Raw genomic sequence first — 23,889 nt, 5'->3', positions numbered from 1 at the left:
TCACCAGTGAAGCTCAAAGATTTTATTTCTTCTCCATGGATTTTAATACCTACTCCGAATTTTTCTTTTGTTTCCTTTACTGCTTGCTCAATATACAGATTGAGTAACATTGGGGGTAGGCTACAACCCTGACTCACTCGCTTCCCAGCTACTGCTTCCCTTTCATGCCCCTCGACTCTTATAACTGCCATCTGGGTTCTGTACGAATTGTAAATAGCCTTTCGCTCCCTCTATTTTACCCCTGCCACCTCCAGAATTTGAGGGAGACTATTCCAGTCAATATTGTCAAAAGCTTTCTCTAAGTCTACAAATGCTAGAAATGTAGGTTTGCCTTTCCTTAATCTATCTTCTAAGATAAGTCGTAGGGTCAGTGTTGTCACTTTTTCTGTAAAAAACGTTAATTATTGCAATCCAATTTAACATAAAAAAATACCATGAATCATTAAAGTTTCGTTACTGTTACCACACTATGCAGTAAACTAATTGGAATAACAAAATGACGGTGGAACTCTACCAACAAAATATTAATGCTTCCAGTGTCGTACGAAATTTGGTAGTGATTCTTTTTGGGCGCCAAGTTAAGCAAGTCGGCATTAGGACGAACTCCTTGTCTGAACTCGGCGTCAATCATACTCACGGTTTTCCGTATTTACTGAATGATGTGTTTTACGCAGAGTAATTGGGTATCATTATACGGTGCTTATAAATAAACGCACCGTAACAGCAGCCCGAAATATTATAAAATAGATTTTCTACCCACACAACCGTCTGTAGCCACAAAAGTATAACATCTCCAGGCGGGAACTTTTCCAGAGCCGCTACTTTATCGTCTGCAGGGGATGATACTATCGAGAGGACTCCATAGAAGAGTTAGGAGGATATCCTACGTATCGATTCTCAAATTTATTTCAAGACTGGTTTGTTTTTCTTTGCAGTTTCAGTTTAAAAGGCAGTTTAACAGTACCGCTACTATGTCACCGTTTATAGACTCGTGACATATTCTGAGACATACACATAAGGCTTAGTTCAAGGGTGATCTTGCAAAGATAATGAGGAATATTAGATGAACAGCGACTAACTCAGATTTGGTATCGAGACAATAGTCAAGGAAGTGAAAGGATCATACTGCCTCTAAAGGAAGAACAGATATAACAGCCGAAGCAAGGCAGATACCAGAAATCGACTAGCACATCCAAAGAATGCGTTCTTCGCTAAAGGGCAGTACTAGTATCGTATATTGACATTGAAATAATGTTGAAGTTCATGAAATTGTACCTGTGGAGCACAACGTTGTACTGAAATGAAACATGGGCTATGCGAAATCTGGAAAAAAAGACATTATTATCGTTTAAAATATATTTCTGTCGAAGACTATTACGTATTGTAAGACTATACAAAATGAAGGACAAAATAGAATAGCTTACAAAAAAAGACATTTGCTATGACATCAAAGTAAAGTTTCCGCTGAAAGCAGCTATAGGGAGCATGATAATGGGAGCACTTAATTGTACTTTAACGCCTCGGCCATCCAACGGGGCTGAGTACCTGCTTGCTAGAGAGCTATGCTAGTTGAAAATAAATAGCTTAGAGAAATGACGCTGCAGTGGAAATTTTAAGTGTGAGAAGACAGTGCGTGAATAGTGATGAATAATCCCTTTGGAACGATAATGGTAGACAATAACGGTGATATAAATTTTAATGAACTGATTATTTATCCATTAATGAAAAACACAACAAACAGAATTGTGGACTTACGAAATGTATGAGAATATGACATCAAATAAACTGACGATAACAATATATGTGCATTAAAACTTTTGTCTATGCAATTCAATTGCAGGCCGAGTCCCTCAATCAACTATTCACAACAAATACATGAAATATAAAGTCCCACTGCGCATTATGAATAGCTAAGCCACGCGATTAAAATTCAGTAGGTCGGTAAACAAACTATAACTCCCCTGAAGCAGTGATAAAGACTTTCAGGCTAACCAGAAACAATTATCAAAAGCGGCGGAAATAATTCTAAGCCCCACGCTCAACACAGTCCAACGAAAAAGTTTCAAAAGATTGACAAATTCTAAATTAAACTTTATAGCAATTTTGCTATGATCCTGAAAATGTTAAAGTATCAAGCGACCGATTTTCTGCCCATTCAACACTCGAATATCGCAAATTAACTCGAATAGGCACATACGCACGGGCTATTGCCTCGCCACCTCAGAACATTGTGTTCAAAGTTCGTCTGTTAACGACATTTTATGCTCTCAGGAGCACCCTAGAGTGCAATAAATTAGACAAAATGATCCATTACCGAAATTACAAGTAGCTCGTACATAGTAAATACATGCCTAGATGAGATCTTCCATTCGCCGGGCCTTTTATGACCTCACAAAACAACGTAAATCTATTGGCTCACTTGGAAATAACAGCATCATATATCACCTACACACGCTCATAGTATTTATTACAAATAAATTATATTTAACTACACGAACACAAACTGATATGGTATAGTCGTGTGAACTTTTTTAATGTGGTTTGAGAAAAATGAATAGATTTCACCAATGATAAACGTTTTGTGTCTGCATTAGTGAACATAATAGTAATTAATTAACTGACAATTATTTGTTATATGTACATACACACATAGGTATAACCATACCAACATGGACAGTTATACATATGACATATTCAAAAATCGGAGAACTTTATGGCTACAACAAGCTGAATTGTTTTTCATAACTGGCTGGAACTATAATATGCTATAATTTAGGCTGTGTGTAAGTCAGTCAAGACAAGCAGTGACTATAGCTGACTCCATCAACCCTCGTCTGAATACTGATTGTAGTTATCGCTCAATGTATTTAGTGGTAAATTATCTTGAAATGGTAATATGATAATGTTCTTACAATGTTACCGATGTAGCCTCTGTAATTTCTGTAGTACAATTATTTTTCAAGCAGCAATACACGTGCACTGCTGTCTTAATTACCGTCGTGTATTTGAATTTCTGGCAGGACGTTACTGTGGTTTACTACTTAATTTCTCAATTATCGGCTTGTACCACTACAGTAGATATGGCAAATAATTTGTACTTATTAATTCTGAGTAATGTAAAATGTATATTCTTTATTATGAAATCTCTTTAATCAACTGTAAAGAAGTAGAGTTGTGTGAAATGTTTACTCATCGCGAGTTAAGTTCTTTGTATTAATTGGAGGGCAGTATCATTTAATTATGTATATTTTGTGATGACTTCTTAATATGTTTAAATGATGAGATTTTTTAAAAATATGTTTGTTTTTAACTATGTAATAGCTGGTTCATACCTAGGGACTTTGCATCATATAAAGTAAAACCAAGAGTAATTCCCCTCTGCAACAGAAGTGGTTCGGCGCGAGCGAAAAGGTGGTATTGACGCTCAGCCTGAGCGGAAAACGAGAGACCACAGCAAGCAGTCAGTCGGCAGCAGCCAGGAACCGATGAGTGAACAGCGCAGGTGTCGAGCGAGGCCTACAGTATTGCAACTGAGATGGAATGGCCTTGGATGTAATTTTTGGCTGAAAATAGTGCTCTCGCTTTGGGAAAGGCTTCAAAATGATATTAACGACGCCAAGAAGAAGTAAATAGAGCTTATTAATGTTGATGGTGTTAGGACAGCAACCAGCCACAAATTTACTTTGAGTTCCTTTATTCAAAGGAGACCGTTACCGGTTTCGAATCGTTGTGATTCATCATCAGACGGTTTACACGCTTTCTTTATGACATTTGGTGTGTTTTTATAGATTAATTGTCCTAAAATATAAATAAAACATAATTATAAACACGCCACACACAGATGGTTGTGTTACAGATATTCTTTGCATGTGACTTACGTGAAACGTCGGTTTCGAGTGTTTGTTTTCATAACATTCGTCCAACCGATGTAAATGCATTCCCACTGCATCCTCGTTGTTGCACACGTAAATGGTTCTCACTGTACACTTTAGATTTGTCGCTGAGATCATTTCAACCATGCACCACATGTTTTGATACATACAAAGAGCTTACAAACACATGAGTATCACAGATGCTATGATATATCGTAACATTTGAGGACGATGTCCTATGTTTGGAAGGGATCATATATTCATTTACAAAACTGTAATGCCTTTTACATTAGTAGAGAGACATTGAATTTTTGAGCTGATATTGCTAAATTAATTATAAAGTTTTTTATATATATTTAGAACTGTATAGGTAAAATAGTATATTATTTTATTACATTTGGCATCATGAGAATTATAGTAGTATATAAATTTGCTACTTCATCTGCAGATAGGTGTATTAATATTATTTGCTTTGGAGGCTGGAAGAAAATTTTTGGAAATTTTTCAGGGAAGGGGTGTTAGCTAACTCTGTTTGTTCGTTAAGGATATAGTCTGGGGTGCGGTTTTTGTGTGTGTGTATTTCTAATTCTTCTAATATATTCATAGTGGCTTCTTTTTCTGTTAGATGCAAAATTTTTATGTTATCCTCAATGTTTCCCGCTGAATGGTTTCCTTCAGCAATATGGGCTGCAAATGCTGATTTGTTCAAGTTACCAAGTCTTAGAGCATCAATATGTTCTTTGTATCTAATTTCAAAACTTCTGCCTGTCTGTCTAATGTAGAATTTTGGACATGTATCACATCTGAGTTTATATATTCCTAATTTACAGTAGGGACTCTTGGAGGTATTTACATCATGGATTACTTTTTGTTGTAATTTATTATTTGTAGAAAAGCTGAATCTGATATTTTTCTTCTTTTTAAATAAGTTTGCTATTTGGTATGAAAGTGGGCCTACGTATGGGAGGTTATCATATTTAGGTTTGGCTTCATTGGCACACTGATTTGGCTTGAAGTGACTGCTGTGAAATGGATCTGTCGTTTTTGTCTGCATTTTATTGTGGAGTTTTTCTATTTTTGTCGGTTTATATCCATTATTATGAGCAACTGTTTTAATTATATTGATTTCATTTTGTTGGTCTGTGTCACTCATTGGTACTTTTTTATTTCGGTGTAGCATTGGTCTGAAATATGTCATTTTTTGTTGGTGGGGTGGCAAGATGAGTTGCTAATACTGACATCTGTGGTGGTAGGTTTTCTGTAAATACCGAATTGATGTTTATTTTTACTATTGCAAATTTTCAGGTCAAGAAAGTTAATGCTTTTATTAGTTTCATGTTCAACTGTGAATTTTATATTTTTGTGCATTTTGCTAAGATCTGCTGCTAATGTATCTATTTCATTGCTTTGCACAAAAATATAAAATTCACAGTTGAACATGAAACTAATAAAAGCATTAACTTTCTTGACCTGAAAATTTGCAATAGTAACAATAAACATCAATTCAGTATTTACAGAAAATCTACCACCACAAAGAAAGGCACTTAATGAGAAATTTATTAGAAAGTTTTAAGACTTTCTTATTGCTTTAAATGTTTGTGTGAAAGTTTTGTGCTAGTACATTTAATGTGCTTGGTAAAAGTTATTTGTTTCAAATGCAGATAAAAAGGGGACTCTTTATGTCTGACCATTTTGAATCTTAACTATATATTGAACTTAAATATGAAATCAGGCAAGAGTATTACCTGGGGAAAAGTGTTTTAATGTTCATTTGCTTTAAAAAGTGTCAGTAAAATTCACTTACTTCACAAGTGGTGTCAAAAAGCAGTTAGTTTAGATGTTGATGGAAGTTGTACTTTCACTTGAAGTCGTGTTAACTGTTTTCTAGCCAAAGGAAGTTAAAGTGATTACAGATAAAGTAAATCTAGAAGGTTTAAATACAGTGTTACTTTATTGTTGTGTACTGTAAATGTGTGTTATTTGTACATGACTATTTTCATGTACTATGTTGTCTGTGTGGATTGTGAAAAACAAGTTTAGGAAATTAGTTAAAGACAGAAATAATGATTAAGATGAATAAGGGAAAGGTCTCAGTTGCAAACTTGTGATTGCTCACCTGTAAAAGTGATAACTGCTGCTACCCATTCCGTCCAGTTGTGTGTGTTCACTGCAGTTCACTGATCAGTAATTAATGAAAGCGCTTTTTACTATAGTAAAATTAGATCCGGTTTAAATAATGTTTTCACATTATTATGCGTAATTAGGCGGGCGACCGTATTATTTCATTTACCAGTAATCTGTTACTGAATTTTTTTTACCAAATTTAGTATTTCTGCAATATACCAACTACTAATATTACGAAGTAAAAGTCGTGACAAACAGACCCGAACTATTTGAAACAGTTGACGCAGAACAGGGAATCAGCGATCATAAAGCGTTTACTGCATCGATGATTTCAGCCGTAAATAGAAATATTAAAAAAGGTAGGAAGATTTTTCTGTTTAGCAAAAGTGACGAAAAGCAGATTTCAGAGTACTTGACGGCTCAACACAAAAGCTTTGTCCCAAGTACAGACAGTGTTAAGGATCAGTGGACAAAGTTCAGAACCATCGTACAATATGCATTAGATGAGTATGTGCCAAGCAAGATCGTAAGAGATGGAAAAGAACCACCGTGGTACAACAACCGAGTTAGAAAACTAATGCGGAAACAAATGGAACTTCACAGCAAATATAAACATAGCCAACGCCTAGCAGACAAATAAAAATTACGCGAAGCGAAATGTAGTGTGAGGAAAGCTATGCGAGAGGCGTTAATTCGAAAGTAAAGTTCTATGTACTGACTTGGCAGAAAATCCTAAGAAATTTTGGTCTTATGTCAAAGCAGTAGGTGGATCAAAACAAAATGCCCAGACACTCAGTCACCAAAATGTTACTGAAACAGAGGATGACAGACTAAAGGCCGAAATACTAAATGTCTTTTTCCAACGCTGTTTCACAGAGGAAGACTGCACTGTAGTTCCTTCTCTAGATTGTCGCAAAGATGACAAAATGGTAGATATCGAAATAGACGACAGAGGGATAGAGAACAATTAAAATCGCTCAAAAGAGGAAAGCCCACTAGACCTGATAGGATATCAGTTCGATTTTACACAAAGTACGCCAAGGAACTTGCCGCCCCCCCCCCACCCCACCTTCTTGCAGCGGTAAACCGTAAGTCTCTAGAAGAGCGTAGCGTTCCAAAGGATTGGAAAAGGGCACAGGTCATCCCCGTTTTTAAGAAGGGACGTCGAACAGATGTGCAGAACTATAGACCTATATCTCTAGCGTCGATGAGTTGTAGAATTTTGGAACACGTATTATGTTCGAGTATAATGACTTTTCTGGAGATTAGAAATCTACACTGTGGGAATCAGCATGGGTTTCAAAAAAGACGATCGTGTGAAACCCAGCTCACGCTATTCGTCCACGAGACTCAGAGGGCCATAGACACGGGTTCCCAGGTATATGCCGTGTTTCTTGACTTCCGCAAGGCGTTCGATACAGTTCCCCACAGTCGTTTAATGAACAAAGTAAGAGCATATGGACTGTCAGACCAACTCTGTGATTGGATTGAAGAGTTCCTAGATAACAGAATGCAGCATGTCATTCTCAATGGAGACAAGTCTTCCGAAGTAAGAGTGATTTTAGGTGTGCCGCAGGGGAGTGTCGTAGGACCGTTGCTATTCACAATATACATAAATGACCTTGTGGATAACATCGGAAGTTCACTGAGGCTTTTTGCGGATGATGCTGTGGTATATCTAGAGGTTGTAACAATGGAAAATTGTACTGAAATGCAGGAGAATCTGCAGCGAATTGACGCATGGTTAAGAGAATGGCAACTCAATCTCAATGTAGACAAGTATAATGTGCTGCGAATACATAGAAAGAAAGATCCCTTATCACTTAGCTACAATATAGTAGATCAGCAACTGGAAGCAGTTAATTCCGTGAATTAGCTGGGTGTAGGCATTAGGAGTGATTTAAAATGGAATGACCATGTAAAGTTGATCGTCAGTAAAGTGAATGCCAGACTAAGATTCATTGGAAGAATCGTATGGAAATGCAATCCGAAAACAAAGGAAGTAGGTTACAGTACACTTGCTCGCCCAGTGCTTGAATATTGCTCACCAGTTTGGGAACCGTACCAGATAGGTTTGATAGAAGAGATAGAGAAGATCCAACGAAAAGCAGCGCGCTGCGTTACAGAATCATTTAGTAATCGCGAAAGCGTTACGGAGATGATAGATAAACTCCAGTGGAAGACTCTGCAGGAGAGACGCTCATTAGCTCTGTACGGGCTTTTGTTGAAGTTTCGAGAACACACCTTCACCGAGGAGTCAAGCAGTATATTGCTCCCTCCTACGTATATCTCGCGAAGAGACCATGAGGATAAAATCAGAGAGATTAGAGCCCACACAGAGGCATACCGACAATCTTTCTTTTCACAAACAATACGAGACTGGAATAGAAGGGAGAACGGATAGGGGTTCTCAAAGCACTCTCCGCCACACACCGTCCGGTGCCGAACCAACTCTGATTTGCACACTAGACATTGCTAACTAAGTCTTAGCTGATACCGCAGAGGACAATATTTCCGTCCTCTGGGACTGCCGAACCAGTTTTGATCTTATAGCCGAGTCACTTCCCCAGCCATCCAAGTTGGGCGCGATCCGAAGATCATCGAAATGCTTCGACTGCCTTTTCGTTCTGCAGTTGTCTGTTATTCTGCTGGTTATTAATACATGTGAAATAATGGAATGATAGCACGCTATTGAGAGATGCTTTAATTTGAAATTCAAGTAAATACGCTGTTTAATTTTACGAAAAGTAATAATAGAAGATTACCATTTTGGGGCGCAATTACCGAACTCCGCAGCCAATCGCGGAGAAGGACCACAATTTAGGCGGCCTTCCTCACGATACCCTTACCTAACAAGTCAACTGTTATCGGTACCTCACACTACATTACGTCGTCTTGCAACTGCTACCTTCTCAACTGTTCTAAGAAGAGTTCCTTGTACCTGAATATGATGGCTGCAAAGCCATTAATATTACAACTAATTAGCAAGATATAGACTATAATACAACACACCTCGAACCATATAACTGTCTAGAGATTATCTAACGCTCCGACGGCTGTGTGCCTACCGTACTATAACGCAGAAGAAAATCAGAACGCTTTGTTGACACTAATAATGGACCACCAAGGAGCTACTGCGTTTATATCTGTAACAAAACGTCTTTCAGTCCTTCTATGAGCAACAGATCTCAGAAGGTAAGCATTTCTGGGCACCGGCCTTTCTTGTTTCCATGGGCGTCGTCGTTTCGCAAATTAGCAGACACGTTTTTACTATTCTGCGATCATCGAGAAACATTAAATTTATATTTCGCAGTAAGGTATTTGAATTCCCATCATTATTATAGTTTTTTATTCTTCTACTTCATTAAAACAGATTTTACTGTATGATCATTTACTAAGAATGCAGTGAAAGACAGAGGCCGACAACCAAACGAATATTTGCCGTCATTTAGTGTCGTTTCGACGTCATTAGGCGCCTCGTGCATGCATCACGTTCTGTTACCCAAACATCCCTCCCTTACTACCCGGATTAGCCACTGGAAACCAGTTACGGGTCGATCGGGTGTCGTCTAATGGGAAGCCGATACCGGGGGCTTCTCCTGATCCGTCATACGGCATTCTCTGTGCGTCTGCGTAGCAACGCGCCTAAAGCGAGGAGCGCGAGCTGCTACGAGACTTCGGCAGGCTACAGCTAGGCCCGGTATAGCCCTTCGTCTCCTAAAGTACGACAAGCGTCATTAACACGACGATAGATCATATTCGGAAACAGCGGGTTTCGTGTTCCCGAAGGATCGTTCAGATGTAAACCGTCCTCATATGGCTCGGTACCGCGAAGAGGAACGTGTTTTTCCAACTACATTAGTAAAAGCGTATAGACCAACATGGTACTTGCTCGCAGAGATCTCAACGCTGCCGTCGGCAACTATCGGTAGTAACTGGTGCACCAATAGCAATGCTTTTTCGCGCACTGTCATCTTCGCCGTTGAGCACCCATAAACTCAACAATATTTTTGTTTGCGCAAGTGTGTAGGTGAAAAATATCTCCTTAAGGGGAGCCAGAAGGCAATTTTTATCCCTATTCTACCAATGGTATTTTACCCTTTGAATAGGTACACTTTTCAAAAGAACTATCAGTGATAAAGCAATGAAATTTTTACTACATATATATAGCACATATGCCTCAATTTACGAGTAAAATGAATACGTTTTATGGTTATGAAGAAAAAAAATTTATTCTTTCACTAGTAAAATTTTACTTTTTGTACATTAATTATTATAAAACAGTTTCTGATTGCTTGGTGGTTCTCAATTTACTTGTAATAACTTATTACCATCTGCAGTACAAATTGACAAAATTTCACGTTTCTAACACCATTAGTTCATCAATATAGTTTTGAGAAAAATTCATTTAAAGTTTAATATTGCAATTCTACTATAGTTGTTGATGAGAATTACTTACCACTAATATTTTCCTGCACCATACTGAGCATCAACTGAATCATACTGATCTTCTTTTCTTCTCTTCGTCTCTCTTCTTTTCGGTCTGGCTTCTTTTGTGCATTGTAAATTAGCAATATCTGCTTTGCGGATTCTTTCTTTATTTATTTGCGCCAAAGATTTTGTAGTATTTCCACTAGATTTTATACCCAATAATTCCTAAACATTCAGTTTTCCAATTACACCACAATTGAAGCATAAAATAGCACCATAAACACCAAATTTGAGGGTTATAAGCTGAAGAAATACAGTTTTCTGTAACCGGTTCCAAATGCCAGATTGCACAGAGCGTCAGGAAACCCATCACATCTCACGAAAAAATTGTCGTATTTATATAAAACAAAAACTGTTTCACGTAGGAAAGACCAGGCATTTCAGATGCGCTAGAAACAAAAATCGAATTTTTGAAGCCCACTTGCCTTAACTTTATGCGCGATCGTGCAATATGGGCTGAGAAAAACCTAAAGAAATTGATGTTGACGTTAATAGACTGTATTGGTGGCGATACTTGGTTTGTAGGGCGCTCAACTGTACCGTTATAAAAAAAAATGGTTCAGATGGCTTTGAGCACTATGAGACTTAACTGCTGTGGACATCAGTCCCCTAGAACTTAGAACTACTTAAACCTAACCAACCTAAGGACATCACACACATCCATGCCCGAGGCAGGATTCGAACCTGCGACCGTAGCAGTCTCGCGGTTCCAGACTGTAGCGCCTAGAACCGCTCGGCCACTTTGGCCGGCGCACCGTTATCAGCGCCCTTACAAATTCCTAATCTTTACACATTCTCGTCTCACAGCATTCACTAATGATGATGATATAATAAGGACAACACAAAAACGCAGTCCCCCAGCGGAAAAATCTCCGACCCGGCCGGGAATCGGACCCGGACTCCCGTGATCCAGAGCCAGCAACCCTAACCACTACACCATGAACTGTGGACTAAGACTATTTAGTACTTAATATATTGAAAGGAGAACTTTCAAAAATATCTCGTCTCCTACTGTCTTTAAACGAAGTTACACGTGTCAACGATACTAATCGACAGAAGGATCACTAATGGATAAGCGTCTCACGCCTGTCATTTCGTTTCTATCTGTAGCGAAAATATTAGGAAACGAGATATACGGGAGTAAGCCAATTATTATCCGCAAAGTAGTTATAAAATTTTAGTGTAATTAAATAGGAAACTTACAAGAACATCATTTTTCGACATAGTCTCCTTGCGTTTGAACGCACTTGGTCCATCGTTGTACAAGCTTCCTGATGCCCTCATAAAAGAACGTTCTCTGCTGAGCTGCGAGCCAGGAATGCACCGCTTCTTTCACTGCTTCGTCCGAGGCAAATTGACTGACACTTAATGCCTATTTGAGTGGACCAAACAAGTGATAGAAGGGGCAAGATCGGGACTATATGGAGGATGATCCAGTACTTCAAAATTGAGTTTCTGGAGCGTTTCAGCAGTGTGGGCAGCAGTATGCGGACGGCCATTGTCGTGCAACAACACAACAGCTTTTTGACAGAAGTGCTCGGCGACTGCTCAGAATTGCAGGCTTTAGCCTGGCAGTAAGCATCTCACTGTAACGTACACTGCCCCTTTCCCTATAACGTTCCAGTACTGGACCTGTACTTCCCCAAAAACCGTAAGAATCAGTTTTCCTGCGGTCGGTTGGTTCTTGAACTTTTTCTAGCACGGCGAATTTGGATGTTTCCATTCCATACTCTGCCGATTACTCTCCGGCTCGTAATGATGGATCCATGTTCCGTCACCAGTAACGATCCTGTGTAAGAAGTTGTTCACTTCGTTACCATAGCAATCAAAATGTTTTTTGCAGATGTCCAAGCGCGTTTGTTTATGCAACTGTGTGAGTTGTTTTGGGACCCATCTTGCACAAACTTCATGAAACCCAAGTCTGTTGTGGACGATTTCGTAGGCAGAACTTTGACTAATTTGCTGACAATGTACCACTTCGTCAATAGTTTATCGTCGTCTAGGAGAATGATTTCACGTGAAACGCTCAATGGCTTTTTCATTTGTGGCGGTAGACGATAGTCCCGCTCCTTCAGCGTGCCTAACACTTGTGCGCCCGTTTCGGAATTTTTCAGTCGATTCGTAGACACTCCGTTGTGGCAAAACTCTGTTCCCATACTCGACCGAAGGTCGTCGATGAATTTTGGCCCCTGATACGTCTTCCGACCACAAAAACGGATCACTGAACGTTGCTCTTCTTTGATACAAATAGACAGCGGAGCAGCCATGATTAACAGCACGGCAGCGATAACGAAACTAACCTAGCAGCTTGAAAATTGGAAAGATATAACAACAAATAAACAATGCATGCATCATCAACGTAAAACGACAATTCTACCATAATAAACAAAAACAGAACTAAATTGCTGATAATAACTGACTTTCCCTCGTATAAGCAGAACAAAAGCCTTAGTAAGAGCTGATCTAGAGTACTGGCCTACGGTATCAAATTCTTATCAAGTAGCCACGACAATGGACACTGATGGAATTAAAAAAAAAAGGTTGTATGATCCCAAGGGTAAATGTTGGTACTTTCAGGCACTGTAGCACAAAAAACCGAAAAGAAAAGGACGTCTCTTGGATAGATCTATAACGCGCTGCAGCACTGAAACTACATGTTTGTGCAATAAGCAACTACAAAAACTAAATCCACGAAATCGATACCATAGCTTCGGAAACTGTGAAGTCGAGATTCAGCTGTGCGATGTGCTTTTGTTATACAGTTTGAGCGCAGGACACGTTATCTGGTTAGCCAATTACTGGGGGCATAGCAGACGTGATCTATTCAGCCTATGGCAAACTGATGGTTTAGTCGCATGGACGCACAAGTTAATATCCATACAGTATAAAAATAAGTAGACTTGTGGCTTCGTAAGTAATTTTGGTTGTCAGAAATATTGCTTGCTTTTTTTTTTCCAAAGATGTGGTTAGGCTGGGACGTATGCTGGCATCTTAAGTGGATACGAATGAAGCAGTGATATTTCTACTTTTATGTGCATGAAATATGTGCCACTTTTATTCCGATTATGTCGTAGTTTCCTTGTCGCAATTTCCGAGGATATGGTACGGCTTCGACGTAAAAATAGAATTCAATCCTAAAGAAATTAAAGAGCGGGATACTGTAAAATTGTCACTAAACGTTCGTAAATTTTACTGTTCCATATTTTATTCAAAGGAAGTCATAATTTATAGTTTAGGTACTAGTTTATTAAAGTTATAAGATCTTCAGTAGTATGTCACATACAAAATAAGTGTACCATGCTCTGTTTTGCACTCTATACTGGTTACTGTACTGCTCTAAATGCTGATGGGAACGACGTACTGGGACGAACTGCAATCGTAAATTTTTGAATGGTTTAGTTATCTAGGGTGAAACTGATGAGAATGAAGTAGAGAATTTTATAGTTCGCATTGTTATAAATATTTGGCTATTCTTTTAAGTATAAATAGCGATTTTTTTCGAAAATATCACTATTTCCAATGGTGTTGTTAGGCCAGGACATCAGAACACAGCTTGAAGTGGCAGGAAAAATCTGGTCGTTGTGACAGACTGATCTGTAGCATAGCCAGAGGTCTAGCTAGGTTAGTTTGGAATGCAACAGTCTGGTTGTGAATTGGCGAAGCCAACGAATATGAAAGCAGAAAATCTGGCTGTGGTGGCAGAGCCGTCTGTAGCGTGCCTTTTGTCGAAACCGATGTTTTAAATTTCTTCGACACTGCAGGTATGTTATTGCTTCGCTTTGCTTGCTACTGTATATTTTGTACATTACTTAATAATGTGTACTTTATTCAACTTCCATGCTCAACATTTGGTCGTCGTCTGTGCGTTCGAGGCTTGAAGATGCGATAATATGATTGGTTGATAACATAGCATGTGTTGTGCTGTGGTTCTGTGTTCTGATTGGCTAAGAACGTCACATGTCCTTCGCTCAGGCTGCGTAACAAAAGCAGATCCCAGGCAGCGCAATCTCGATTTCACCTTTTCTGAAGCTATCGTGACGTATTTAGTGGATTTCGTATTTATACTTGCTTACTGCGCAATTGCAAGTATGTAGTTTAAGCGCTGGAGCGCTTTCCAGATCTGTCCAAGGCAGGTCCTATTCTTCTCATTTGTTGTGTTATAGTGTCTGAAAGTGCGATACCGGTACATAAAAATGGTACCACACCAGCTGATCAGTAAGCCCATCATAAAGTGGAATGGATGTTGACATATACTTTTATACTCTATAAACCTCGATCCCCATTCGATTCAGGAATGGTGACTATAATTTTCTGGAAAAGCTATCAGTAAATTTCTTGATGCAAAGAATCTCTCTCGTAGCGCCTGCCATTGGAGTTTGATGTGCACCTCTACAACTCTCTTGTACTTACTAAACAAACCTGTGATGAAACACTACACTAAAATTGAGCAAGTGTTTCGTAAGCCACTTGTTTCGTGGATGAATTATATTTCGTCAGGATTCATCCAATGAATTACTGTCTGCGAGCTACTTTTCCTACAATTGGTTTTATGCGTTAAGTCTACTTTAGATCAGTATTTTTACTGCTGTTTCCACTGATTTAAATAAAAATTTACGTTGTGTAATAGAACAGTAGTGGACCTTTCAGGCGAAAAATGCGGAACAGGTTACGTTTATTCGCACTTGATAGCCAGCTGCCCGTTCAGAAACGAAATGTCTGTCTTCCACCGGTTTTACTGCATTTCGTTACGATTTTCTGACGCCTTAACTTTCATATGGGCCTACAGAGGGTTCCGTTTCTCCGAAAGATGGATTTTATGCAACCCACAATGCCTTCAAACACCATGCATGAGATTTTCACTTTCTCTCGCTTGCTACGTGCAAACTGTTAGTCGTACAGAATAAGAGAACATAACCATTTTGATGGAACTTTAATGCTGTTAAAATTTGTTTTGAGATACTTTTCCGAGTAATTGAAGAAAAACTGATTTGAAGATCACTATTGTGCGTTTTTCTTGAATAATTTGAAAACTACAGCCTCTAGGTCACTACAAAATTTCACAACAGTACATTTACCTCAGTAAAGATCCTGCTCATTTTTTCTGTAGGACTAGTAGTTTGCATGGAGTGAGCAAAGAAATATGAAAATCTAGCACTTAGTATGTGAAGGCATTGCGGGTTGCACAAAACCCATTGGTACCGGCAGCTGAAACACACTGTGCATAAAAGCGCGTTTATCCAGGAATAGCAACACGGATTTTTCAACGACATATACCGAATCTTGTATACACAGCATGCACAGTTACGCTCCTCTAATACTGTCTTCGGGTAATTCTGAAATTACGTTTACAACCGAAAATTTTGCCCCATTAAGAACGATGTACTAAGATCCATCTCTTAGAATGCCATCAGTCCAGTCTCATAACTGGATCAATGTTCTGTAAGCAGATATTTTATTCCGAAAGTACAGAAATACAATAAAAGTTATCAGACTGCACGTTTAATATGGAACTCTGCCTCCTCACCCCATCCCTCCCTCTTTTGGTAGCGTTATAGTAGTGAGTCACGAACTCACGAGAGGCGAACGTGATGCGAAGTAGATAAATGTCGAGGTCATGTAAGTACTTCACGAGTTACGTAGTGCAGGATCTTAGGAAGTGCTCCTCGGTTAATGTACTACTTATTCCGGAAAATATCTACATTTTGAAGTGGATACAAGGTGATCTACCCACTGTGGTGTGCGGTATCACCCATAATTAACGACGAGGGATAGCATTAATGTGTGTGACTTCAGAGACAGTGGAAAAGAAAATGGCAGGCTAGCAACCTAACACAGAAAAAACGAGAGCGGTACTGACAATGTTGTTTACCTAACGTTCGTGGTTACTCAGTTCACAGTTAACAACCGCTACAACAGCCCTCTGAATATCACAGAAACACTGATTTTCTCGGGATCACTATACGTGAAAATCATGTTAAATTCTTATGAGAAAGAAAATGACTGTGCATTTGTACACTCGTTTAGAAATTAAAAGATAAAATCTGTGGAAGAAACATAATGGGGTTCTCGTAAAAATATGTTGGTAACAGTTAGACAACCGTTATCTTAGGTACACTGGGCCACATTCAAGTGTCTGTATTGCATTGGGGCCAGAGGGAACTGCCTGCAACAAAGCGTACCACGATTTTTCCACTCTATACATTAATGGAATATGGCAGAAAGTGACTATTGCTGGTAAACTACACCCTCCAGCATGCACTATACAGTGGATTTTCGGAGTATACATGTAGATACTGATTCACGTATAATGCGTGGAAGTTAGTGTGTTGAATTGTGAAGATTATTGTTGCCATCGATGAATGTTTTCTATTTTCGTCGCCAGTTGCCAAGGAGTGACGATCTTTGTCTGACAAAGATATAGTGCTAAAGGGCTGCGACGTGAGTTACCATACATACATTAAGGTCGTGGGTGGATACATACACAGCCAATAGTCCGGTTTATAACGAAGCACCCTCCTCTAACATTACCTTTTTTTTAATAGAAATAGATTCTTGTATAGGTTAAAATTATCTCAGCTGTTACATTAAAAAAGTTCGTATGATTTTCTATACGATGTATTGTATTTCGGACTAAAATGAATAAAAAAGAAATTAATGTGTTACAATCGATGTACTAACAGTTAAAATTACTCTTCTTTTAAAAGTATTTGAAATTACGACATTTCTGGTGTACCTAAAAATCACAATATTAATTGTACAATCTAACTCTAATTATTAAATTATTTCTAGATTTATTTATAAAGTAATTATATAATTTGGTGCAAATTCTTCTTTGGTAAAGAAATTTTGTAAACTCTTTTGCTTTGTAAACTCTTTGGAATAATGTGAGTATCGCATAATGTAAGGAGTGGTGGGCATGCCTCTGATGGAAGTAGACGTTTTCTAAGTTTGTCGCAACATTGTAATTACTAGTTTTTTTAATGTGGAAAATGTAAAAACCATGTGATGTTGAAAGATGTGACAAAGAATAAAATTCAAGAATAATACAGGCAAATCTTCATCACTTATAGTCATCAAGAACCTACAAAATAGAAATTTCAGCTGCAAGAATATACCCCTAGACAAGACTTTGAGCCATCGACAACTACAACGAGATAATGAACACAAGCAAAAAGTTATTCTTTTGTATATGTTACACCTCTCTAAACTTTCAAAATTTGTGCAAAGACAGAGAATTTTAATAGTGATGTGTGGGAGGGTAAGATTACAAGGTCCATTGTTGATAGTTTAAATTGGAACGCCATGAAGACAGAATGCAACAAACATCAAACTAATAGGAAATCTACTATATGCTTGGGAGTGTAAGTGAACAGCATTTTGGCGTAACCGCACATTCTGTATATAAGGTAAGATTAAGCAGCAGGTTAGTCATGCATGAATCAAATTTTAATATTGGTTGTTTGTGAGACGATCGTGCTACCCATCATGTTATACAGAGACACATGCACTAGCACGTGTCTGGATTCGACAGCAGGAAGATACTTGCCTAACAATGCTGTATTGTTGGTTGCGTTGGTCAGGATTGCGTGACCATCATGCGAATATGGAATCAGTTTGTTCAGGAAGGCCCTACTCACCACATGCCGGATCTCAATGGCCCCATCTGACCAGCACCTGAGGGGAGATACTATCCTCTCAATGATGCGCAATCGTACACCCAAGTCATGTATCTTGGATCAATAAATTTCCTTGTTTGCTGCAAGTCATGAACGCAAATGGACAATGAGTAGTATATCCATGAGACATACGCTCAAAGATCACGTTTCTGCCGCTAGTTGACGTCACAGTCGCTGTGGCAGTCACACCCCCTTACTTATCACACCCATCCTATCCAGTACGTGACAACACAGGCTAAGCATCTCCCGCTCCCTCTCCCCTCACGGTTCGCCAACCAGTCTCAGCGAAGTATTATAATGGCGCAGTGAATCGGTTGATTTTCATAAAAGTGACGCCAAGTTCAAAGATACCCTGCATTCCCAAACAAATTAGGTAACCTTCACTTGAACATGCATCATGTTAAAAGATATTTGTGCACAATGAGGTTATTTAAAAGATATTTAACTCTGATTTGCCTAGACTTATTCATACATACACCTGTACGTAATCAACGTAGTATTAAAATAAGGCAGTCAATGTATTTAAATAAAATAGCGTTATGGTAAATGACATATGTTTCAGTATTGTGCGAGCGCGCTCACACACACACACATACACACACGCACACACACACACACACAATATTTATACCATTAAATTACAGATGAAGCTGCCCTACCGACAGTTCGACGAACAAACAGAGCCTATAATTAAATATTTCCACATGTAAAACGTTCTACGATGCTTGCCCAGTGTTACAATGGTAACTGCTATAGCTGGAAAATACGTCAGTAACATTAAAAACGCAATGTTTAAGTATACTATGTTATTTTCGACGCGCGCGTGCACACACACACACACACACACACACACACACACACATACATACACATACACACATACGTATCCGTCAAACTGGTGCCCAAAATATGACTATGAACTCTAAAGCAACTAACCAATTACCTCAGTTCCATTCCCATGCCAAAACAGTGTGCTAAATAGGCAGCTAACATTTCAAGTTGAGCCTAACTCTTCGATCTATTAAAATTAACCTCACCAGGCATATAACTGCAGAAAATACACGTATGCTCAAATACTGGCAAGCACACAAACAAATAAACAGTCTAAATTACTACCAGCTATTGGAAGAATATAACTGATTCCATCATCTAGGTCTGCACTGAGTAAAGGGCACAATAGAGAAACAAACTAAAAACTGACATTTGTATATCGTTCTATGTCAATTGTTACAATAGTATGTCGACATCTAAAATATGTAAAGGGTATGGGCATGTCAGTCTGAACGAAGGTTATGAAATGTTCTTTTACTAGCTAACATTGTTACAAGTTTTTCAAAAATGTTTCACCTTAGCAAAAAGTAACTTGTGGAGGAAGAGATAATGTACCACTTACAAATACAATCGAGGCTATTTACAGCTTAATATTTCCTTTCATTCATATTTTAACTAGGTACTGTACTGGTGCCAAGGCTCCCTAAGATGTTTACAGATTGTATTTCCTATAATTAATGACTGCTAATGAAAATAATCCATTTAAAACCACCTCAGTCAAACACACAATAGCAAAAAGTCAAATAAACTGAGGAAGATCCACTTTACAAAGGAAGGAATAAGGTCTTTTGAAGATATTCTCTTATATGTAGCGATTAAACTACGTATTTTCGTGATACATGAAGAGAACTTCTCCCACGTTTACATACAACAGATCACGACTAAAGATTATCCTGTAATGAGACAGACCTGGAACATCCCCAAAGATGGTGGCTCGATATCATGAAAATAAAAGTCTATGTCACTGCAACAGTGCAACCTAACATTCAATCTTTGCAGCAAAATGAAAGTACATTATTTCCAAAAATACGTAATGTTTCTAATATAAATTAAACATGGCGATACTGTCAGCAAGTAATAGTTTCATATTAAAGAAAATGTAATACCGCAGCCAGTTTTGCCATGTCGCCCTGAGCGGCTATGCAGGTGGGAGGGGCCGGACTCCCTGGAGCGAGCCCCCAATGAGAGGGACACCGCACATTCTGCAAGCACACAACGGGAAGCTGGGCCGACGTCCCCGCCTCTCTACGATGCGAAGGGCCCGTCTGACAACGAGAAGCGTGCCGAGAGCTGATGGACACGTGCAGCCATTAGGACGGAAAGCCAAGAATGTACGCGAGAAAGCGTCTGAGTTCTTCTAGTCTGGCTGCAGTCACTTTACGTGCCTTAGAAATCACGGATGTGCCGACAGTTCCAGCACCCCACAGCCACAGGGAGCGGCTTACAAAAAGGGCGGGGAATTGGTGGAGGTAGGCGTGTGAAAGAGGCCAGCATTCTTGAGAAGATGTTTTTCTCGACATTGAGGACATTCCTTGTAAATGACGTACGTCAGCAGATTTTGAGATGGAGCCCAAACATGAGTCTATCCAGGGCTCACGCAGAGCGAGAGCGGATATAAAGAAGCGTTATGTAGCTGCTCTCCCAACAGCCTCGGAATGCAAGAAAACATCTTAAGAATGTGAAATCGTGAGAAGGATGCCGATTCACGAACCACACGCCAGCCCGCGCCACCCTGCACGGAGAGGGGTGGCGATGAAACGGCGATCTGTCATTGAGCTGCATTGAAAATTTCGTCCGCCAATGTCAACGCCGAAAGGAACAATATTTCGAAGAGGAGTTGAGCTGAGAGGTGGGCGAGAAGCGAAAAAAATGGTTCAAACGGCTCTGAGCACTACGGGACTTAACATCTGTGGTCATCAGTCCCCTAGAACTTAGAACTACTTAAACCTAACTAACCTAAAGACATCAAACATATCCAAGCCCGAGGCAGGATTCGAACCTGCGACCGTAACAGTCGCGCGGATCCGGACTGAGCGCCTAGAACCGCGAGACCACCGCGGCCGGCGCAAGAAGCGAGAAGGTAGTCGTGGAGACACCGCGGAAGCGAGAGGACATTGGCGCTCTTCCACCCATCGCTTACATCAGCCTTCCGACGCCGTGATAGCACAGTTCCGACCACGCAACCGACAACGGGCAGACAACGCGGAGATCGTACCTTGGACCCACCGCAAGTCAGCGATTGCTGATGAGGGCAGTCGACTGGCGCTGCACAGCTCCAAGGCGACGTGGCGTACCAACGTAGCGCCTGCTACCGACAGCAGTATGCGATGTGAAGAAGGATGGTGAGAATCGTTCCCTCCTACTTCCCCTTAATAGCTGAGTCGTGTCCACGCCCAGTCAAATCAGCCCTGAGAATTACAATTCTGTTTTGTCAAAACAGTACAAAAATAAATACATTTCTTTCATGTTTTGATCACGTAAGCAATCTTTTACATTCATAAATGAACTCCTTAGTTTTGTACCCTTTGTGTTTGATTTCATTTAATTATTGATATCAATTAATTGTTGGCTCCTAACACGGAGCAATCTCATTAGACATCCGCTCATCATTTCTTGTCCGACGCCAGAGAGAAGAATTCTGAATTGACAACATTTTTGGCCCCCAGCATGGGTCGACCTGATTGGCAATTTTCATGGTATCTGATGTCACAAAATAATTTCACGAGTTCACTACAAAAACTTGTACTGGATATGGTTAATAGTCGTAAATCATTAAGTTAAGCAGCACTTTTTAACAGCCAAATTTCAGTTGCTTCATCACATTTTGCAAGCATTAATATTTTCTGCATAACTTATTAAAATACATGCATCTTACTTAATGAGACAATCAGGATAAATTACGGGTTAGTTGTCAATCATAATTCGATTTTAGTACTGCACATTAAATTATGTTAAATACATAACAGCTGGTTGAGTACCATTGAAAAACACACATGAATGCTACGTTTTATCTAACTTACAGCCTAAAGTGCACTTTCCAGGGAGAAGTAGCAAAGTAATTTATGTTCTGCATAGACAACATCTCATGCTTGCTAAACTGTTCAGCTACGTATCTTCCCATGGTTGGCATCCATTGAGCATAATGATATGATGAGAATTCCTACCATTCACAAATTCTATTTTTTTTATATGGCGAACTGCAAGAAGATACCAGGGAAAGTTAGTTGTTGAAATTTGTTTTCCTCCCAGTATCATAATCTTGGCCAGTCTTGGATCATTTGACGACTGAGCAAGGATCCAGCTCAACGGGGTAAGTTTCAGAATGACTCAAATGGCTCTGAGCTCTATGGGACTTAACATCTGAGGTCATCAGTCCCCTAGAACTTAGAACTACTTAAACCTAACTAACCTTAGGACATCACACACATTCGTGCCCGAGGCAGGATTCGAAACTGCGACCATAGCGGTCGCGTGGTTCCAGACTAAGGCGCCTAGAACCGCTCGGCCACACCGGCCAGCTGGGGTAAGTTTATAACTATTTCTCTAAGAACTTCATTGCTCTAAGTAATACATAATGTTCTCTTAAGCAAGTTAGAAAATTACCATTTAGTCCTTCACCACAGTTAATGCAGAAATTTTAAATTTCAGGCAGTAATAGATGATTCTCGAAGTTCTCATTCTATAGATATTAATCATTATCATATGACTTCGAACACAGCAAGAAAACTAATTGCTCTAGCAAATCATTCATGTTTTTCCAGTTGACATCTGCTGGCGATTTATTGAGGACCATCTTCCAGTCGGGGACATCAGATACCTTATCTTCATGTATTACTGCGCTGTTCTCCACCTCCAATGTCTCTACCTTCTGTTTTCCTAAATACATTGTTTTATTTGGCTTCAATCTCTTTCTTGTTTTCGTCTGTCTTCTTCTCCTTGTACCTGCCCCTATCTCTGTAGAAGTTTGGAAGTGGGTTTAAATCCTTCTTGTAGCAGAGACTCATTTGATTTTGCCTTTTTGAACTCTCAGTTTCTTGTGAATATTTCGTTGGGATTTCAACAAAACCTGGCGAGATATTTGTACCCGACACTGGGATAGGCAAATGACTATGAAGTATTACCTCCACTAAGAGGCAGTAAGAGACTATCCAAAAATGTTTCACATATAGATTCGCTGTGTTCGTTGTGGAGGTAGCAATAAAATAGAAAATTAAGTTATGTTAAAAACTTCACTCAATTAACTTACATAAAATAGAGTTTTATTCGCTAATTAAATTGTAAACTTATGCATGAATATAAATGTTATAACCAGCTAAAGCAGTTACCATTTTTTGACAGTCAGTGTAGCACCATGGAATTTACCTCATTTTTATTAATGACCATCCTTAGTGAAGAACGAGCAGTTAATACCTTCTCCACTTTGCCATATATTGTCAATGCATAGCATTGTATACTTTGCTAAATCTCGTCGAAAAACTCACATTAGATGAGGGGTAGAGGCAATGTGTGTGTTGCAATGTTATAGAACCACTTTAATGTCTTTTGATGTGTTTAAAAAGTGGTTCTAAGAATAAACTATGTTTATGTACGAACCTATGATTTATCTCGTTAATTTCAATAAATGAGCTCCATGTATTTCGATAAGTAATGCAGACGTTTTAGACGTGGAAATATTTAATTTGAAAATCCATTGCACTTACAACGTATGGCAGAGATATAAAAAATTCAGTTTTAGAGACAAGTCTTAGAAATGACAATAACGTTCTTAACATTGGTAATTCTCATTGAAACTACACTTAAGCCTTAAGTTATATCAGTAGTAGTGACCTTCTGTCTTTTCGAACCAATTTTTATTCGTTTTGATGAATGTAACGTGTGGCACTAAAATCAAACTA

The sequence above is a fragment of the Schistocerca serialis genome, chromosome 1 (genome assembly GCF_023864345.2).
Source record: "Schistocerca serialis cubense isolate TAMUIC-IGC-003099 chromosome 1, iqSchSeri2.2, whole genome shotgun sequence".
NCBI lineage: Eukaryota > Metazoa > Arthropoda > Insecta > Orthoptera > Acrididae > Schistocerca > Schistocerca serialis.
Note: the sequence above shows the minus strand (reverse complement) of the source record.